This window comes from Odocoileus virginianus, chromosome 29 (assembly GCF_023699985.2).
Source record: "Odocoileus virginianus isolate 20LAN1187 ecotype Illinois chromosome 29, Ovbor_1.2, whole genome shotgun sequence".
Classification (NCBI taxonomy): domain Eukaryota; kingdom Metazoa; phylum Chordata; class Mammalia; order Artiodactyla; family Cervidae; genus Odocoileus; species Odocoileus virginianus.
Window position 1 is genome coordinate 29,203,905 of NC_069702.1, and position 16,321 is coordinate 29,220,225.

Consider the following 16,321-nt stretch of genomic DNA (forward strand, 5'->3'; position numbering starts at 1 on the left):
ACGCGTGCACCTGTGTGTGTGCCCGTGTGTTGTGTGTGATGTACATCGGACAAAAGCCCTGAGTAAAATGGTGGGTTAGAAAAATCCATCTTCACTGCTGGAAAAATAACCAACAGTGTGCACTACAAGGGATATAAAATATCACATTAATGTTAGAGGGACAGTAGCATATTTTCTATTCGTGACATAAATCAAACTCTTAGCTATTGGGAGAAAGGCAAACATGTACGTGAAATACAACTGAGCCCTGATCTTGTATGAAATAAATATTATTCTTTCCCTCCTTTCAAATTCCGACATTATGCAAAAAATCCCTGAAAGTAGCAAGATCTAGTTTCGCAAAGTCTTACGAACTTTCTGGATGTTCCTAAACTATGTGATTGGCTAAATGGCTTCCCCAATACAGATAAATTTCACAATTCATAGGTTGGCCTCAGAAACTGCAGCCACAGTGAGAACCCAGATACGTGTTCCGCTCACAGCTTCCTCTGTCCCATCAAATCATGTACCCTGGTCCTTTTCATTCAGCTATGTAAAGGAAAGACTCCTTAAAACTTTCATCATTACTACATTTTTCTCTTCTGAGTTTGTTCCTTCCACTTCCAATCTTCATACCTATCAACTCCAGTCTCGGCTTTCATTCATATTAAAAACGAACACAAAAAACGCTCCAGGAAACAGGCAGATGATGTGTATTGGCACACTTTAGCAGGGAATTCTCACAAGACTAACAACACTAGTCCTCGCGGACTGCAGCGCCCTCAGAGGCAGGCGGAGAAACCTGATTATCTACGTGATTCACCAACTAATGTGTATTCCCTTTCCTTAAGTGTTGTGTTTTCTTTAAGATGTAAGCCACGGCCAGACTATCGATCTTATTATCAGAACGAGGGATCAGAAACTGAAAATTATACTTGCCAGAGCCAGTGAAAAATGAAATTACCACTAGAGTGTGCTGGAATTTGTCCCAAAGGTTACCCATTTCTATCACATTTTTTCTCTAAATATGATTCCCTGTAGTGGTGTCACACATGGTTGTAAACTCAAAATATATTCTAATCCTTTAAAAGATGAAAATAATAACACTAACATTCATACATTTAAAGTCCTTTCATGTTAACAAAATGAACTAAAAGAAATACACCACTATAAACAGTACATTCTGGATATTTCATTGGCTGGCGTGCCTTATACATGCTACTAAGGGTACAGAATGACCCCGAAACATTAAATGATACTCCAAATCTCATTTTGAAGACACCTTCTTCAAGGCGTCTGTTTTGTTTTCACAAAGGTGGACATGCCTAGAACTATCAGACTATCCCATCTTATCCCTCCCACCCTCACACCCTGATAAATGCGCTATGCCTCAAGAGTTCATAAGAGCACTGCTTTCCTCTCTCTACCCATATATGTGGCAGGTTTTTGTCATCTTACCAGAGACGCCAAGATAAAGTAAAAACTATTGAATCTCAAGATGCACTAGCAAGAGAACAGAATCCTATCACTACATTTAACTTTAAAATGAAAGTAAAAGTTTTTTTCTCAGTTGTTAAAGCTATAAAAAAAAAAAAAGCAGACATTTTCCTTTGACTGAAGCTATACCAATAACCTCAATCTAAGTGCCATTATGACCACGAATATCACTTAAATGCTAATGTGATAGATACAAGGAAGAGAACTCTTAAGACAGAAACCTTTCAAAAGACATTATGTTGGCCATAAGAAGCTACTGGATACTGCTCTCATTGCTGTGAACAATCGATTCAAATCAACATGAAAAAATAAGCCCTAATGGGCAAAGTATGCTTAAATTTAACTCAGGTAATATTCAAACACCAAGTCCCAGATACAAGGAAAAGGGGAAACATGGTACAAGAGTGTCTCTCAGGAAAGGAACCATTCCAGGATTTGAGACAATGTGTGTTTGGCACAGTCCAGTGTTCACGATTTTCCATTAGCCACAACTTTCTCCAGCACTGAAGTGAAATGGCAAAAGAAATGAGGAACATAAACCAAAACTGTTACATGCTCTTCATTGTCAAGTCTGGAAAGATCTCGCTGAGGGCCAATTACGTTGTGAAGGTAAGGCCTTGAGAAGGAGTGAGGGATGGGGGGGAAAAAATCGAAGTTTTACAAGGAACTCTTCTGAAAAATGGTTTACGATGGTAAAACAGAGGTAGAATGGCTTCCTTCTCCATCTTTCCTGTCAAATTGGGGGAGTGGGGGGGTTTGCTGTTGCGATTCTTTTGTTCTTTAATTAACTTCCCTCCTTGTGGAGCTTGCTGCAGTTTGCTGATGTAGTGCCCAACTTCTACCTTCCTTTGGCGACTCTTATTAACGGACTGGCAATGGCCGGGCAAAATGCACTTAAGAAAGAAGAAATCACCTCCTCTTGCCAAGACGCACATGTGTCCAGTACCTGAGAAAGAGCTCCACGGTCGCCGGCCAAGAGAAATTCCAGTTTAACCTCCCCTTTCCAAATCCACTGCAAATAAGTATGTGTATGCGTGCCACTTGCGGAGAATCCGCCTGACTCACCCCCGTTTTCGGCGAGCCAGGGAGGGATGTGAATGATCGGTCTCCCGGCTGGCAGTGAAGTGGGGGCCGCGGTCCCGGTGGCCCCGAAAATCCCCTCCCCCCCACCCGCCGGCCTCCCCCGCGACTGTGTTTGGGGATGTCTCCGTCTCTGGCAGGTGCCCGGCCACGCTGAGGCCACCAAAGCTCACCCAGGCAGGAACACACGTGTCCTGCGCCGGAGCCCAGCCCCCGGGATACAATGGCCCCACAGCCCGGGCAGGCACGCCAGGTGAGCGCTGCGAAGGGGGGTCTGGGACGGGGGCGGGCTTGACCCTGCGGGTGCAGCAAACGTCCCCCTCTGAACCCTAAGAAGAAAAAAGTACTTTTCCTGCGGAATCTGCTTCCACACTCCGCCGGGCGCCCAGCCCCCGAAGATGCCCGGCCCGCAACTGACCTCTCTCTCTCTCTCGCTCGCTCGCTCCCCGCGCGCGCCCAGGCCGCCCGCGCCCCCTCCAGGATCTGCCCCGGGCTGACCCTCCTTCCCCGGCCCCGGCCGGGTGCTCACCTCCTGGGGTCCGGCTTCCGTCGCTCGTCCAGCTTGGCGGTTGAGTGTGGGGCTGCAGCAACCGCTGCCGCCGCCGCCTTCGCTGCCACCGCCGCCGCTGCCGCCGCCTCCGAAGCGCTGCCCGGCGCGCCGCCGGGGCTGGAAGCCGGGAGCCCGCGGGAGCCCGGGAGGCGCGGGCCCGGGGCGCGGCGGGGCCGAACCGCGGGAAGTTGTCGGCGCGAGGCGCGGGGCTCGAGCCACCCCCGCCCAAGTAGTCACAACTTTGCCGCCCGGGTGGGTGCGCGCTCCGGGGCGGAGGGAGGCGAGGACCGGGCGAGGGCGCGGGGGCGGGAGGGTCTCCGGAGCCGGCGGGACTGGACCCTGAAAGAGGGGAGCGAGCGAGCGCGGGGGCAGATGTCTACACGGCCCGCGTGGTGCGCGGCGGGTGAGTGTGTGAGAGCGCGGGGCGTCTACTCTACTTTGCCTTCTGCAGCTCCTGCATATTTATGGGGATCGCCGAGGTTCCTGCCGGTAACTACCACTGCAGCGGCGGCGCCCGGCCCGGACGCCCCTCGGGAGCGAGCCCGGGGAGGGGGGTGGATCGGGAGGGCGGCGGTGGCGGAGGCAGTGCCACGAGCGCGAGCCAGCGATCCATATTTAAAGCCGCGACTGGCCTCGGCCGGCCCCCCGGCCCTGCCCTCGCTCGCGCCCGCCCGCCCGGCCCCCACCGCTCCGGGCCGCCGCTCGGCGTCACCAGCCCGGGCATCGCGGCGGCGGGGAGGGGCCTCGGGCCGCACCGCCCCCGGGGGCCCGGGCTCTGCGCGCCGCGTCCGGCTGGAACTGACCGAAGACCCGGCTCCCGACCCGCCGCCTCCGCTTCCCTGGGTTCCCTCCCTCTCTCTCTCTCTGTCTCTGCCTCTGCCTCTGTCTGTCTCTCTTTCTCTCTCTCGTGCCCTGAACCGGCTGCTAAGTCCCAGCATTTTTGTCCGGTTTACAAGAGTTCCCCGCCGGGGAGAGCTTCCTCTCTCTTGCAGAACCGAAGTGACTGGGACAGAACACTCTTGAAGCTACTTTTATAAAAGTGGAGGGAAGCAGGTAGAGAGCGCGCTGCCAGCAGTGTGAAGTCGTCGGTCACGTCTAGCACAGGATGTCTGGGGAGAGCGCAGCTGTCAGCCTTGTCCTTCGCTTGTCACTGATGACTTCTGTCTTCCTTAACCAGTTTGGGAAACATCTCTAGTCATCCAAGGGAGTTTCTTGAGGATATAAATGGATTATTGTATTTACTCTGTTCCTAAGGCTAATAGAGGTTTAAGTTCTCTTGGCCAAGCAAATAATACTACTAATAATATATCAGTGACCCAGCCCCATTTTGATCAGTGAAGTAGACCATAAATATACGAACAGACTGTCGGCAGTGACACCGTCTAATGTTCTGAATACTGCTAGAGAGGAGCCACTTAATGGATTTGAGCCACACAATATATGATGTAAGCCCATGTGCATTTCCTATTAATACATATTATATATTTAATATACATGTGGAAGTCACTGACCAAACTGCATCTCTGCAACTGACCAAACTGACCAAACTGTTATCCGGAGGGTAACCACCGGAACACATAGAGAAATAATGTCACATGCTGACTACCTCCGCCAAAGATTTGTTTCCAAATTCTTTCTTCAATAGCCAGTAAAAGTCGCCCAGTCGTCTGACTCTTTGCGACCCCATGGACTATACAGTCGGAGTGGGTAGCCTTTCCCTTCACCAGGGGCTCTTCCCAACCCAGGGATAGAACCCAGGTCTCCCGCATTGCAGGCGGATTCTTTACCAGCTGAGTCACAAGGGAAGCCCTTTCTTCAATACTAACCTATAATTAATAAGACCCCTAGTGGGGAAAAAAATCTGGAGGAAAATAACTTGGGGACAAAAGTCTTCTTTCTAGTATTTAAAACTGGAATAGACATTATTTATTGTACCTCACCAATGCTTGCGAAACAGGTATATACTTGCACCTTTAAAAAAAAAAAAACCTAGTGTGTTTAAAATCCTTGGTTAGTGATCAGGAGACACTGGGAATGACCAGAAACTATCTAATGTCTAAAACTGAAATGCATTAATGTCATGTGTCCGGCTGTTGTTACGTCTATGCTCACACATTTTACATGACCCACTGCACTAACATGGGAAATTCAAAAGTTTTTATTTTATTTAAAAATAATGTAAAGATTTTGCCTACATAACTATACTTTGTTTTTAGACTAATGTTAAAATTAACTTTCAGTCCCTGAGCACACAGTTAGCAAGAATCAGCAACCCCAAAGTAAGTTCCCAGGAAAATAGAAGCCACTTTTGTATTAAGAATTTGCCATTGTTGTTCAGCTGTTCTTCACACTGTGGATTATGTATTTCAACATAGCTGGCAATTTCTCATTATCATCATGAACCAGCCATGAATGGTCAGCGTTGGTGACTGGGAAAGGAAAAGTCCAAGAAACTTATATTTTCCAATATTCTGCTGCAAAACACATCAAACAGGCCTTTACACAAACCATAAATGTAACCCTTAAAGGCATTTATCTATCAAGATGGACAAAATTTTACCCTGAAAGGAGTATAAAGTTGGAGAGTGGGGTAGGAGGCAGGGAGAGAATTAGAGCACTGTATGGTGAGGGGTTGTGTGTCCCTTATATTAATGAGAAAAAAAAGAGTTGTCTTTGGCAAAAAGCCAGCAACCTGTTATCATTCTCATTACTTGATGTTTGCTATCCCACAATTAAAAGCACAGGTTCCATTTCCTTTCCTATTGACTATTGTCCCGTAATTGAGATGCATGTGTTTTTCTTTTGAAAGGTCATTGATTAACTTTTCTCGTTATATCTGTGTGTGGTCACCTTTGCTATTGCTATTCAGAGCTAGGACAATGAATTCTGAGACCTTTTTTCACTGATCCTAAAACACGCTATGTCCCTTGATTCTCATGAGCCCAAAGAAAGCTTTATTTGTTCATTTTATATTGGCTTTCACACAGCTTGGTGACAAGAAAAATGAACAGAAAAAAATAATGGAATTAGAAAAACAGTATAAGTAATCTTTACTGATAATGATTTATTTGTTTAATAAATAACTCTCTCTGCCAAATGACCTTCTAGGATACTAACCCACTACTTTTTAGCTTATCAATCAAGTTTCTTTGATATCATCCAAGGTCCTTATAGGCACCTAAAGGAAACAAAGATGGGAGGAAGAACCTTTGTCTCAATGACAGGCACCATCTAGTGGCAGCAGGTGATGAAACCTTGTGTCAGCGTGATGTCTCCAGCAAGAATGAAGATGAAAGTTTTTGAATAGGTGGTTCAAGCATTTCTGGTCTTGAAGAAGCATGGTGCTCTTTGATTCTAAAGCAAGAAGGTTGTACATAGAAAAACAATACAACTAATGCACCCCATGATGATGATTCAAAGAATTAGGCTACAAATCTGACCTGCAGGTAGAATTATTGCCACAAAAAGTTTTCTCAGTCTTTGTGTACTTCGTATAGTCACACCTCTTTATAAAGACCTCAGTGTTTTTTTTTTTTATTTAAAGACCTCTGTATTTAAGTTTCCTCATTATAAAATCAAAAAGAGTGATGGCTCGTCACTGAATATTATCTATAAAGGATTTTGTTCAACAAATAGAGCCCATAAATATAAATATTATTTCAGGTTTTTTATTATGCTATTTTACAAAAGAAAAAAGGATAAAAGATATCAATGAATGCTTATCCCTGAGTTACACAAAATTTCAACATTCATACACATCTTATTTGGGGCCCTAAACAAAAGGAGACAGTATAGATTATAAACTTCAAAGAATGATCAGTAATGTTTCTCATTATCAGCTTCTTTTTAAATATATGACTAATTAGTAAAGTATCACAAAAATCTTGCCATATAGAATAGGTATTTTTCTTTGTGCTAGTATTTTGACTTGTAGTTATTTTGTTATTAAACAATATTGCCATCGAATGATCATTAAAGTAGCCAATCTGGAATCGGTTTCATTAACCATTTCAGGATATAAGAGTAAGGAGAGAGAAAATCACCTGTCTTTCCATCCTGGGACTAGTCAGGGATGAAACTGAAGATACAGACAAAGAGAGAAAAACAAAGAGATCACTTAGAAACTTCATTTTTGTTTCACTCACACTACAGAAATTACATATTCCGTCTGGCAAATTCCTGAATAAATTCAGCCAACCTCAATTAAAATCTGTATTTCCTCCTTCAGATTCCAAGTTTAAAAATAAACATAGTCCCTTTTTAAGAGGAGTAAAGAAAGGTGAACACTGTTTTTGTAAGCTGTCAGCATGGCATGAGCTAGGTAAAATAATTTTATTTGGTTAAACGTGTCATAAGTTGCTTCACAGCTTAAACTGCTAAACTCTCAACCATATCCAACTGTCATTTTTAAAACACATACCTAACATCAAATACTAAGAAAGGCTCTAGCATCTAAAAACAGAAGCCTCTCTCTGTTCACGTCAAGAAAGACAAGTTATTCAGCACTTCTAAACCTCAGTTCCCTCAGTAATAAAATCAAGAAGCTTGAGTGAATCACTCAAAAAAACTATTTCAACAAGATACAGAATATTTTCTTTTAATAAAATGTGAATATGTTTGTGATAGAGAAACATGCAACTATTTCAGAAATAGCATTGATACACTTATTATGAATGCTCTGTTTAATAACCTTAGGCCAGAGTTTCAGCCTCTTTCCCCTACAGGAATTATCCTGTATATATCAGCCTAACAACAAGACACAGCCTCTCTGTTTGAAAAGGAAAAAGGAAAATTAAATTGAGCTACTAAGCCACTGAAACCTATGCCCTCTATGATTAAAAAGATTAGTCCGGTTTTAGGTGAGATAGAGAGTTACATCAGACTTCTCTACCAAAACAAACTCCCAGGGCCCTTGGACTCTGCTAATCAGTGTGTGTGTGTGTGTGTGTGTGTGTGTGTGTCCCACCAGCCCCGTCAATCAGTATGTGTGTGTGTGTCTGTGTGTCTGTGTCCCACCAGCCCCGTCAATCAGTGTGTGTGTGTGTGTGTGTGTGTGTGTGTCTGTGTGTGTGTGTCCCACCAGCCCCGTCAATCAGTGTGTGTGTGTGTATGTGTGTGTGTCCCACCAGCCCCGTCAATCAGTGTGTGTGTGTGTGTCTGTGTGTGTGTGTCCCACCAGCCCCGTCAATCAGTGTGTGTGTGTGTGTGTGTGTCCCACCAGCCCCGTCAATCAGTGTGTATGTGTGTGTCTGCGTGTGTGTGTCCCACCAGCCCCTGTCAATCAGTGTGTGTGTGTCTGTGTCTGTGTGTGTGTGTCCCACCAGCCCCGTCAATCAGTGTGTGTGTGTGTGTGTGTTCCACCAGCCCCGTCAATCAGTATGTGTGTGTGTGTCTGTGTGTCTGTGTCCCACCAGCCCCTGTCAATCAGTGTGTGTGTGTGTGTGTGTGTGTGTCTGTGTGTGTGTGTCCCACCAGCCCCGTCAATCAGTATGTGTGTGTGTGTCTGTGTGTCTGTGTCCCACCAGCCCCGTCAATCAGTGTGTGTGTGTGTGTGTGTGTGTCTGTGTGTGTGTGTCCCACCAGCCCCGTCAATCAGTGTGTGTGTGTGTGTGTGTGTGTGTGTCCCACCAGCCCCGTCAATCAGTATGTGTGTGTGTGTCTGTGTGTCTGTGTCCCACCAGCCCCGTCAATCAGTGTGTGTGTGTGTGTGTGTGTGTGTGTCTGTGTGTGTGTGTCCCACCAGCCCCGTCAATCAGTGTGTGTGTGTGTATGTGTGTGTGTCCCACCAGCCCCGTCAATCAGTGTGTGTGTGTGTGTGTCTGTGTGTGTGTGTCCCACCAGCCCCGTCAATCAGTGTGTGTGTGTGTGTGTCCCACCAGCCCCGTCAATCAGTGTGTATGTGTGTGTCTGCGTGTGTGTGTCCCACCAGCCCCTGTCAATCAGTGTGTGTGTGTCTGTGTCTGTGTGTGTGTGTCCCACCAGCCCCGTCAATCAGTGTGTGTGTGTGTGTGTGTTCCACCAGCCCCGTCAATCAGTGTGTGTGTGTGTGTGTGTGTGTGTGTGTGTCCCACCAGCCCCGTCAATCAGTATGTGTGTGTGTGTCTGTGTGTCTGTGTCCCACCAGCCCCGTCAATCAGTGTGTGTGTGTGTGTGTGTGTGTGTCTGTGTGTGTGTGTCCCACCAGCCCCGTCAATCAGTGTGTGTGTGTGTATGTGTGTGTGTCCCACCAGCCCCGTCAATCAGTGTGTGTGTGTGTCTGTCTGTGTGTGTGTGTCCCACCAGCCCCGTCAATCAGTGTGTGTGTGTGTGTGTCCCACCAGCCCCGTCAATCAGTGTGTATGTGTGTGTCTGCGTGTGTGTGTCCCACCAGCCCCTGTCAATCAGTGTGTGTGTGTCTGTGTCTGTGTGCCTGTGTCCCACCAGCCCCGTGAATCAGTGTGTGTGTGTGTGTGTGTGTGTTCCACCAGCCCCGTCAATCAGTGTGTGTGTGTGTGTGTGTGTGTGTCCCACCAGCCCCGTCAATCAGTGTGTGTCTGTGTGTGTGTTCCACCAGCCCCGTCAATCAGTGTGTGTGTGTGTGTGTCTGTGTGTGTGTGTCCCACCAGCCCCGTCAATCAGTGTGTGTGTGTGTCCCACCAGCCCTGTCAATCAGTGTATGTGTGTGTGTGTGTGTGTCCCACCAGCCCCGTCAATCAGTGTGTGTGTGTGTGTGTGTGTGTGTGTGTCCCACCAGCCCCATCAATCAGTGTGTGTGTGTGTGTGTGTGTGTCCCACCAGCCCCGTCAATCAGTGTGTGTGTGTGTGTGTGTGTGTGTCCCACCAGCCCCTGTCAATCAGTGTGTGTGTGTGTATGTGTGTGTGTCCCACCAGCCCCCGTCAATCAGTGTGTGTGTGTGTGTGTGTGTCTGTGTGTGTGTGTCCCACCAGCCCCATCAATCAGTGTGTGTGTGTGTGTGTGTGTGTGTGTGTCCCACCAGCCCCATCAATCAGTGTGTGTGTATGTGTGTGTGTGTCCCACCAGCCCCCGTCAATCAGTGTGTGTGTGTGTGTGTGTGTGTGTGTGTGTGTGTGTCCCACCAGCCCCGTCAATCAGTGTGTGTGTGTATGTGTGTGTGTGTCCCACCAGCCCCGTCAATCATTGTGTGTGTGTGTGTGTGTGTGTGTGTGTGTGTCCCACCAGCCCCGTCAATCAGTGTGTGTGTGTTTATGTGTGTGTGTCCCACCAGCCCCGTCAATCAGTGTGTGTGTGTGTGTGTGTGTGTGTGTGTGTCCCACCAGCCCCGTCAATCAGTGTGTGTGTGTGTGTCTGTGTGTGTGTGTCCCACCAGCCCTGTCAATCAGTGTGTATGTGTGTGTCTGCGTGTGTGTGTCCCACCAGCCCCTGTCAATCAGTGTGTGTGTGTCTGTGTCTGTGTGTGTGTGTCCCACCAGCCCCGTCAATCAGTGTGTGTGTGTGTGTGTGTTCCACCAGCCCCGTCAATCAGTGTGTGTGTGTGTGTGTGTGTGTGTGTGTGTGTGTGTCCCACCAGCCCCTGTCAATCAGTGTCTGTGTGTCTGTGTCTGTGTGTGTGTGTCCCACCAGCCCCGTCAATCAGTGTGTGTGTGTGTGTGTGTGTGTGTGTCCCACCAGCCCCGTCAATCAGTGTGTGTGTGTGTGTGTGTGTGTTCCACCAGCCCCGTCAATCAGTGTGTGTCTGTATGTGTGTTCCACCAGCCCCGTCAATCAGTGTGTGTGTGTGTGTGTGTCCCACCAGCCCCGTCAATCAGTGTGTGTGTGTGTGTGTGTATCCCACCAGCCCCGTCAATCAGTGTGTGTGTGTGTGTGTCTGTGTGTGTGTCCCACCAGCCCCGTCAATCAGTGTGTGTGTGTGTGTGTGTGTCTGCATGTGTGTGTCCCACCAGCCCCTCTCAATCAGTGTGTGTGTGTGTGTGTCTGTGTGTGTGTGTCCCACCAGCCCCGTCAATCAGTGTGTGTGTGTGTATGTGTGTGTGTCCCACCAGCCCCGTCAATCAGTGTGTGTGTGTGTGTGTGTGTGTGTCTGCGTGTGTGTGTCCCACCAGCCCCTGTCAATCAGTGTGTGTGTGTGTCTGTGTGTGTGTGTCCCACCAGCCCCGTCAATCAGTGTGTGTGTGTGTGTGTTCCACCAGCCCCGTCAATCAGTGTGTGTGTGTCCCACCAGCCCCTGTCAATCAGTGTGTGTGTGTGTCTGTGTGTGTGTGTCCCACCAGCCCCGTCAATCAGTGTGTGTGTGTGTGTGTGTGTCCCACCAGCCCCGTCAATCAGTGTGTGTGTGTCCCACCAGCCCCTGTCAATCAGTGTGTGTGTGTGTGTGTCCCACCAGCCCCGTCAATCAGTGTGTGTGTGTGTGTGTCTGTGTGTGTGTGTCCCACCAGCCCCGTCAATCAGTGTGTGTGTGTGTCCCACCAGCCCTGTCAATCAGTGTATGTGTGTGTGTGTGTGTGTGTCCCACCAGCCCCGTCAATCAGTGTGTGTGTGTGTATGTGTGTGTGTGAGTGTGTCCCACCAGCCCCATCAATCAGTGTGTGTGTGTGTGTGTGTGTCCCACCAGCCCCGTCAATCAGTGTGTGTGTGTGTGTGTGTGTGTGTGTGTGTGTGTCCCACCAGCCCCTGTCAATCAGTGTGTGTGTGTGTATGTGTGTGTGTCCCACCAGCCCCCGTCAATCAGTGTGTGTGTGTGTGTGTGTGTCTGTGTGTGTGTGTCCCACCAGCCCCATCAATCAGTGTGTGTGTGTGTGTGTGTGTGTGTGTGTCCCACCAGCCCCGTCAATCAGTGTGTGTGTATGTGTGTGTGTGTCCCACCAGCCCCCGTCAATCAGTGTGTGTGTGTGTGTGTGTGTGTGTGTGTCCCACCAGCCCCGTCAATCAGTGTGTGTGTGTATGTGTGTGTGTGTCCCACCAGCCCCGTCAATCATTGTGTGTGTGTGTGTGTGTGTGTGTGTCCCACCAGCCCCGTCAATCAGTGTGTGTGTGTGTGTGTGTGTGTGTGTGTCCCACCAGCCCCGTCAATCAGTGTGTGTGTGTGTGTGTGTGTGTGTGTGTGTGTGTCTGTGTGTGTGTGTCCCACCAGCCCTGTCAATCAGTGTGTATGTGTGTGTCTGCGTGTGTGTGTCCCACCAGCCCCTGTCAATCAGTGTGTGTGTGTCTGTGTCTGTGTGTGTGTGTCCCACCAGCCCCGTCAATCAGTGTGTGTGTGTGTGTGTGTTCCACCAGCCCCGTCAATCAGTGTGTGTGTGTGTGTGTGTGTGTGTGTGTCCCACCAGCCCCTGTCAATCAGTGTCTGTGTGTCTGTGTCTGTGTGTGTGTGTCCCACCAGCCCCGTCAATCAGTGTGTGTGTGTGTGTGTGTGTGTGTGTGTCCCACCAGCCCCGTCAATCAGTGTGTGTGTGTGTGTGTGTGTGTGTGTCCCACCAGCCCCGTCAATCAGTGTGTGTGTGTGTGTGTGTGTGTTCCCACCAGCCCCGTCAATCAGTGTGTGTCTGTGTGTGTGTTCCACCAGCCCCGTCAATCAGTGTGTGTGTGTGTGTGTGTGTCCCACCAGCCCTGTCAATCAGTGTGTGTGTGTGTGTGTGTGTGTCCCACCAGCCCCGTCAATCAGTGTGTGTGTGTGTGTGTCTGTGTGTGTGTCCCACCAGCCCCGTCAATCAGTGTGTGTGTGTGTGTGTGTGTGTCTGCGTGTGTGTGTCCCACCAGCCCCTGTCAATCAGTGTGTGTGTGTGTGTGTCTGTGTGTGTGTGTCCCACCAGCCCCGTCAATCAGTGTGTGTGTGTGTATGTGTGTGTGTCCCACCAGCCCCGTCAATCAGTGTGTGTGTGTGTGTGTGTGTGTCTGCGTGTGTGTGTCCCACCAGCCCCTGTCAATCAGTGTGTGTGTGTGTCTGTGTGTGTGTGTCCCACCAGCCCCGTCAATCAGTGTGTGTGTGTGTGTGTGTGTTCCACCAGCCCCGTCAATCAGTGTGTGTGTGTCCCACCAGCCCCTGTCAATCAGTGTGTGTGTGTGTCTGTGTGTGTGTGTCCCACCAGCCCCGTCAATCAGTGTGTGTGTGTGTGTGTGTGTGTCCCACCAGCCCCGTCAATCAGTGTGTGTGTGTCCCACCAGCCCCTGTCAATCAGTGTGTGTGTGTGTGTGTCCCACCAGCCCCGTCAATCAGTGTGTGTGTGTGTGTGTGTGTGTGTGTGTGTGTGTCCCACCAGCCCCGTCAATCAGTGTGTGTGTGTGTCCCACCAGCCCTGTCAATCAGTGTATGTGTGTGTGTGTGTGTGTGTCCCACCAGCCCCGTCAATCAGTGTGTGTGTGTGTATGTGTGTGTGTGAGTGTGTCCCACCAGCCCCATCAATCAGTGTGTGTGTGTGTGTGTGTGTCCCACCAGCCCCGTCAATCAGTGTGTGTGTGTGTGTGTGTGTGTGTGTCCCACCAGCCCCTGTCAATCAGTGTGTGTGTGTGTATGTGTGTGTGTCCCACCAGCCCCCGTCAATCAGTGTGTGTGTGTGTGTCTGTGTGTGTGTGTCCCACCAGCCCCATCAATCAGTGTGTGTGTGTGTGTGTGTGTGTCCCACCAGCCCCGTCAATCAGTGTGTGTGTGTATGTGTGTGTGTGTCCCACCAGCCCCATCAATCAGTGTGTGTGTGTGTGTGTGTGTGTCCCACCAGCCCCGTCAATCAGTGTGTGTGTGTATGTGTGTGTGTGTCCCACCAGCCCCCGTCAATCAGTGTGTGTGTGTGTGTGTGTGTGTGTGTGTCCCACCAGCCCCGTCAATCAGTGTGTGTGTGTGTGTGTGTGTGTGTGTGTCCCACCAGCCCCCGTCAATCAGTGTGTGTGTGTGTGTGTGTGTGTGTGTGTGTGTGTGTCCCACCAGCCCCGTCAATCAGTGTGTGTGTGTCCCACCAGCCCCGTCCCAGGCACAGACAGGTACTTGTTCCTTTGTATCCTGCTGGCCTCTCGCCTCCTGGAGGATGAACAAGCCCAGATGGCAGCTGCTCGCTCTAAACTTGCTCTTCCTTTTCTCTTGTGGACTGAGTCACATGGACATGGCTGTTCCACTGCGTGGAGACAGGTTTTCTACAGATTAATGAGCCACTGGGTCAAACTGATCCACGACCATTCTCTCCCCAGACCAGGCCTATCCTGGAGACTACAATACACCCATCCTTTTGCAAATAACCGAACAGCTGATACTTCCAGTGCACATCTGCCAGACTGATCTCTTTATAGGAAACACAGCAAGATTGTAATTTGAGTGTTAAAAGCTCCCTATCCTGAGGGAGGAAACATTCTGAGCAAATTTGCCCTTTATGACTTTTCCATTTCCCCTTGCTGACCAGAAGGGATTCACTTCCACACAGAATGTGAAGTTTGATTGGGTCATCTGTTCAGCACACAAATATTTATTACGAACCTACTATGTGTCAAGGACTTCTTCGAAGTGATGGGTCCCTGAAACAAGCGAAGTTCCAATTTTGTGGAACTTACAAGTGAACAAATTAACAAGATAATCTCCATTTCCTTGGAATGCAAAATGCAGTAAATGGTACAAATAGGGTGACCAACCATCCCAGCTTATACTTCCAGTTTACCCCTGTCTTTTCCTTTGTCATGGCAATAGCCCTCTCCTTCATTCTCAAAAGAGATATGGGTCAGAAGTTATAGACTCACCCTAACTCCAAAAGAAACGAAACACAGTGAGAGGATAAGGAGAATCATTTGCAAGTGGGTGTCAGAGAGGGCCTCTCTTACTTCATGATGGTTGAGCACATAGATCTGAATGATAAGATGAATATATTTTAAAATTTTAAAGGCAACTTGACAGGACAAACAGCATTTGACACAGAGTCTTACACATAGTAGGAACTCAATAATTATTTATAGAATGATCAATCACATCCATTTTTGTGGAGCATTAAAAAGAGAGAGGCTTACTCAACCAGAATACATTCCTATTAAGACAGATTCAGGCTCCACAAATTCCTTAAAACATCACTTTTCCTAATCTATAACTTTTGAACCATATCTATGTATTGATTTGCATGTACATAAAACATCTCTGGAAGATAGGATATAAAAGCAACTAAAAGCAGTATTTACCTCCAGGAAAAAGATCTAGGTGATTGTGGGGTAGGCAAGGGGAGAAAGACTTTTCACTATAGCCCTTGCAAGTTTTTGAATTTTGAGCCATTATAGATCAATGACTTATTTTTTAACCTAAGATTGAATTAAAATATAAAAATAATTTCATTTTCCTGCCTATTTCTATTTTCCATATAAGTAATATATAATGACATATTATTGTAATATATAATTCACAAGAAACCCTTCTGATAGACAGTAAGATTAATCTCCTTACAAACTATGAAATAGTGGCTACTCTGACACCAGTGACAGCGCTGGAATGTCTGAACCCTTTCACAGTTACTGAATGCCATTCCGTGCTGATGGGGTTTGCTCACTGCCCACTTGGGCTTCATTCAAATCAGTGTCATGGAGTCTGATTTGATCTTAAGTCTGAAAAGATCTTACAATATTTCTGCTTTTCTTGCACCTGGGCAAATAAAAATACAGTACAAAGTTTTCAAATAACATTTTGTTGGGCATCTTGCTGTACTTTTGCTTATAGCTGTTTGCTTTTCAAAAATGAAAATCTGCTGCTTTTTTGTCTGTTATAATAGTAACAGTCTTATTATTTTAAAAAGTTGTACAACAGAGACAAATTAGATGGAATGGCATGAGAAATACCCTCCTTCAGAGATGACTGCTAATATTTTGGCATATTTTCCTTTTGCATAATTAAGGTCTGAGGTTTCAAGATGATTGATCATGGTGTATTTTTTTTTAATGATGTGGTCATCGAGGCTAACTTTAAGTCAAGATGATCTCTTTTGGCATTAAACACAAGCTTTAACAAACACAGCTAGAAAAAAGGGGGTGTGGGGCCTGAATTTGGCTCCATTTCCTAAACCCAGTTGATAGTCGTTACACACTTACATCATCACAGTTCCAGAACTGCCCTTCTGCTTATGAAAATTTATATGAAATACTCTCTCTATTGACAGTTTCTATTACCTGGCTGAAAATATTGAAATTATTGAAATTATCCCACTAATAACACTAATACTGTTAATAGCCAAGACCTACATAGTCATTACCATGTTCTAGGGACTGTACTAATTACTTAAGTGAACTCACCTAATCTTCATAACAAC

At 47.6% G+C, this 16,321-nt stretch overlaps 1 protein-coding gene across 2 annotated transcripts in view; it reads right to left on the reverse strand.

Annotated features, from left to right (window-relative positions):
* Positions 1-16,321, reverse strand: part of SLC4A4 (solute carrier family 4 member 4) — a 422,503-nt gene that overhangs the window by 352,469 nt on the left and 53,713 nt on the right. Inside the window, exon 1 of one of the 2 annotated variants that reach the window (XM_070458313.1) lies at positions 3,086-3,725. The exons of the other annotated variant lie outside the window; for it this stretch is intronic. The gene's annotated coding sequence lies outside the window, so the exon portion shown is untranslated. Of the gene's footprint in view, positions 1-3,085; positions 3,726-16,321 lie in introns of those variants that run through there. 2 annotated transcript variants of the gene reach the window in all.